This window comes from Ctenocephalides felis, unplaced genomic scaffold (genome assembly GCF_003426905.1).
Source record: "Ctenocephalides felis isolate EL2017-DRISC unplaced genomic scaffold, ASM342690v1 CF-g0.4_SCAFFOLD_01170, whole genome shotgun sequence".
Taxonomy (NCBI): domain Eukaryota; kingdom Metazoa; phylum Arthropoda; class Insecta; order Siphonaptera; family Pulicidae; genus Ctenocephalides; species Ctenocephalides felis.
Genome location: NW_020537324.1, coordinates 2673432 through 2678675, shown reverse-complemented (window position 1 = coordinate 2678675; position 5244 = coordinate 2673432).

The following is a 5244-nucleotide window of genomic DNA, read 5'->3' as shown; positions in this document are numbered from 1 at the left end:
TCTATGTTATTTACACTTACACAATGCTTGATTCAGTTAAATACTTTATTTTCAAAGTGTTATTGTTTTGTTTCTAATAAATATCTCGTAAAATAGCAGATTGCAATGTTAATGCAACTTTCCTTAAGGCAATATGACGACTAGTTATTTTTTATGTCAAAACATTTACACTTATACAATACTTGAATTAGTTATAAATTATGTTCAAATTGTATCTATTTTATATCATAACTAATGTAATTTTCTCCAAAGTATACATAATAATCATCAAATAACCCTAGCTTTCACCTAAAATATGTCCCTTCTTCATATGTTAATTCTTAATAAGTGAATCGTAAGAATTACAGAAAGGCAAAGCCAAAATAAGTCTAGGATAATGACTTAAATAAATTAACTTCAATATCCGATGTTTGTATACAATGCGTACAAAGGAATGGTTTCTTTAGAAAAAGATGCAATGATACTCAAAATACTGTACACATCCACATTAAAGGCTGATCCAATTTAATGTTGCATTATTTCAGCTAAAAAATTATGTACTTTGATGAAAACGTTTTAAATCCATTTGTTGTAATTGTTGTACAAATATTCTGCTATTGTTAACAGTATACTTTATAAATTGATTTAAGTGTGAGAATCAATTTCACATAATCATCAAAGTTTGTGATGCAATAAACAGCTTTGCTTTTTACAAATCTTTTATATAAGTAGTAGCATCATATATTAATATGTCATATTAAACTTAAATAAAAAATATACAAAAATACATTATATTTTTATTATTATAATTACTGTAATGAAGAGAAGACTGCTCCTTGTACGATAACTATTCCTTCGTGTTCATGCCCATTTGTATTTGAGATTTGTTCAACATCTGCAAATATTATTTTCAGCTAGTAAGTACTCGCATTCCATCAAAAGTTTCTTCTGAAAAATTAAACATAGTTTTAGTTATGTAAATCTCGTTTAAAAGAAATCAGCTTTATCGATAATCTACAATATTTTTTCTAAATGTGCTGGTATATATATATATATATATATATATATATATCAATGGGAAAAAAAGATTGCTATTTGAAAATAAAAATGATATCTTTATACAGTGTGAACCAAAAGTTTATTTGCCTTCAAATCGGTAGCAATTACATATGAATTATGTATTTTTAAAGAATAGAATTTCTATTTCTTTTCCTTCCTACAACATAAATAAAATTCTATTTAATTCATCCAGCGTTTGGTGAGCAAATACACAAGTAAGAAGAAAGCATAATAAATGTGTGCGAATAAGCCACACAGACACAATAAGGAGCTTCGATACCAGTTGTAATGTTTCAAATATTTGTAATAGATCTTATTCGTAGAATAAGTACCATCAACATTTTCAGTAAAACAGTATATCTTACCATTTGATTATAATTTTAATGAGAAAGCATAATAAATGTGTGCAAATAAGCCACACAGACACAATAAGGAGCTTCGATACCGGTTGTAATGTTTCAAATATTTGTAATAGATCTTATTCATAGAATAAGTACTATCAACATTTTCAGTAAAACAGTATATCGTACCATTTGATTATAATTTTAACGAGAAAGCATAATAAATGTGTGTGAATAAGCCACACAGACACAATAATGAGCTTCGATACCAGTTGTAATGTTTCAAATATTTGTAATAGATCTTATTCGTAGAATAAGTACCATCAACATTTTCAGTAAAACAGTATATCTTACCATTTAGTTATAATATTGACATAAATCTTCCTTTAGTAGTATTTAAAACATTTGATCAACTGATGACTTCAACGCTCGAGACTTAGCTTAAAAATCAACATGATTATTTTCCAGAAAGAGACAATTATGTAGCTGCCTTTTGAAATAACATAATATCACTACGGGTGCTCTGGATGTTATATCAAGTATGTCTTAGTCATTACCAAAGCTCTGGATGTATTATCAAGATTTTGTTTCCAAATATTATCTATTCAGTAAATTTGTTTTATAGTATTTTGTTGTTATAAAATTAAAGACTTAAGAATTTTGTAACAATTGTGCGATGATTTAAATGTGTTATATTATGTATGCTACAATGTTAATTCTCTAAATGTTATCTTAAAATTGCGTATGCAAAGTATTCAAAAACTTCAGTATAACACAAAGATGATGTCTTCAATGTGTAAGCACAAAAGAGTCTTGGTAAATAAATTAAGTAAAAAATCAAGCAAAAAATCTAACCTACATGTATTTGGAGTAAAAACATGACATTTGTAAACAAAATATTGAAGTGTTAGATGATCTTACCTAGTCGGTGATTTTTATACCAAAAATTTTTTTTACGCAATCGTACAAAGTTCAATTAAATAATTAGTACTTTCTAATTAACAAAACTGCAGCACTAAGCACTTGCTAATCATTCCATTATTTATTTATAATCACAATATGTTTAGTTATCTATGATCACAATACTCATTTTATCAGCGTCACCAACACGTGCGTATAGTTAGCAGCACAAGTACCTAGCAGCAAAATAATTTCAAGGTCATTTGTCATTTGGCTATATGGCCTATGTTTAAAACTTAATTTTACTGTATAAAATGTTAAAATATTGCTATAAAGTCAATTAAATCTTAATGTTTTAGGCTTTTCTAGTTTTTTTTTGACATAAATATCTTATCTGACAGCATTATTTTCCATTGTTACCAACATCCCACAGTCGGTGCTGGCGATTCTGCTGTTGATAATGCAAATAAAATTACATATATATTACACAAGTGCTCCTCAATTATCAACTCAATTAATAAAATTGTGAGAATAATAAAAAATGTGAAGCAAAAATATAGTGTTTGTGTTGATTTCAAGGAATTTACAACAAATACTTTCGCTGTGTTTGAGAGGTTATTAAGTCTGCTGCTAGAACATTTTGATAGAAATAATCCATCAAATTTTACATTTTTGATACTAATGTTTCCTTATTAACTCAATAAATATAAATGTGTGAAAGAAAAATATAGTGTTTCGTGTTGATTTCAAGAAATTTACAACAAATTCTTTCGCTGTGTTTGAGAGGTTAAGTCTGCTGCTAGAACATTTTGATAGAAATAATCCATCAAATTTACATTTTTGATACTAATGTTTCCTTATTAACTTAATAAACATAAATGTGAAAGAAAAATATAGTGTTTCGTGTTGATTTCAAGAAATTTACAACAAATTCTTTCGCTGTGTTTGAGAGGTTTAAGTCTGCTGCTAGAACTTTTTGATAGAAATAATCCATCAAATTTTACATTTTTGATACTAATGTTTCCTTATTAACTCAATAAATATAAATGTCAAAGAAAAATATAGTGTTTCGTGTTGATTTCAAGAAATTTACAACAAATTCTTTCGCTGTGTTTGAGAGGTTAAGTCTGCTGCTAGAATTTTTGATAGAAATAATCCATCAAATTTTACATTTTTGATACTAATGTTTCCTTATTAACTCAATAAATATAAATGTGAAAGAAAAAATATAGTGTTCGTGTTGATTTCAAGAAATTTACAACAAATTCTTTCGCTGTGTTTGAGAGGTTAAGTCTGCTGCTAGAAGTTTTTGATAGAAATAATCCATCAAATTTTACATTTTTGATACTAATGTTTCCTTATTAACTCATAAATATAAATGTGAAAGAAAAATATAGTGTTTCGTGTTGATTTCAAGAAATTTACAACAAATTCTTTCGCTGTGTTTGAGAGGTTAAGTCTGCTGCTAGAACTTTTTGATAGAAATAATCCATCAAATTTTACATTTTTGATACTAACGTTTCCTTATTAACTCAATAAATATAAATGTGAAAGAAAAATATAGTGTTTCGTGTTGATTTCAAGAAATTTACAACAAATTCTTTCGCTGTGTTTGAGAGGTTAAGTCTGCTGCTAGAACATTTTGATAGAAATAATCCATCAAATTTTACATTTTTGATACTAATGTTTCCTTATTAACTTAATAAACATAAATGTGAAAGAAAAATATAGTGTTTCGTGTTGATTTCAAGAAATTTACAACAAATTCTTTCGCTGTGTTTGAGAGGTTAAGTCTGCTGCTAGAACATTTTGATAGAAATAATCCATCAAATTTTACATTTTTGATACTAATGTTTCCTTATTAACTTAATAAACATAAATGTGAAAGAAAAATATAGTGTTTCGTGTTGATTTCAAGAAATTTACAACAAATTCTTTGAGAGTTGTGTGTTTGAGAGTTTATTAAATCTGCTGCTAGAACTTTTTGATATAAATAATCCATCAAATTTTACATTTTTGATACTAATGTTTCCTTATTAACTCAATAAATATAAATGTGAAAGAAAAATATAGTGTTTCGTGTTGATTTCAAGAAATTTACAACAAATTCTTTCGCTGTGTTTGAGAGGTTAAGTCTGCTGCTAGAACTTTTTGATAGAAATAATCCATCAAATTTTACATTTTTGATACTAATGTTTCCTTATTAACTCAATAAATATAAATGTGAAAGAAAAATATAGTGTTTCGTGTTGATTTCAAGAAATTTACAACAAATTCTTTCGCTGTGTTTGAGAGGTTAAGTCTGCTGCTAGAACATTTTGATAGAAATAATCCATCAAATTTTACATTTTTGATACTAATGTTTCCTTATTAACTTAATACATAAATGTGAAGAAAAATATAGTGTTTCGTGTTGATTTCAAGAAATTTACAACAAATTCTTTCGCTGTGTTTGAGAGGTTAAGTCTGCTGCTAGAACATTTTGATAGAAATAATCCATCAAATTTTACATTTTGATACTAATGTTTCCTTATTAACTTAATAAACATAAATGTGAAAGAAAAATATAGTGTTTCGTGTTGATTTCAAGAAATTTACAACAAATTCTTTCGCTGTGTTTGAGAGGTTAAGTCTGCTGCTAGAACTTTTTGATAGAAATAATCCATCAAATTTTACATTTTTGATACTAATGTTTCCTTATTAACTCAATAAATATAAATGTCAAAGAAAAATATAGTGTTTCGTGTTGATTTCAAGAAATTTACAACAAATTCTTTGAGAGTTGTGTGTTTGAGAGTTTATTAAATCTGCTGCTAGAACTTTTTGATATAAATAATCCATCAAATTTTACATTTTTGATACTAATGTTTCCTTATTAACTCAATAAATATAAATGTGAAAGAAAAATATAGTGTTTCATGTTGATTTCAAGAAATTTACAACAAATTCTTTCGCTGTGTTTGAG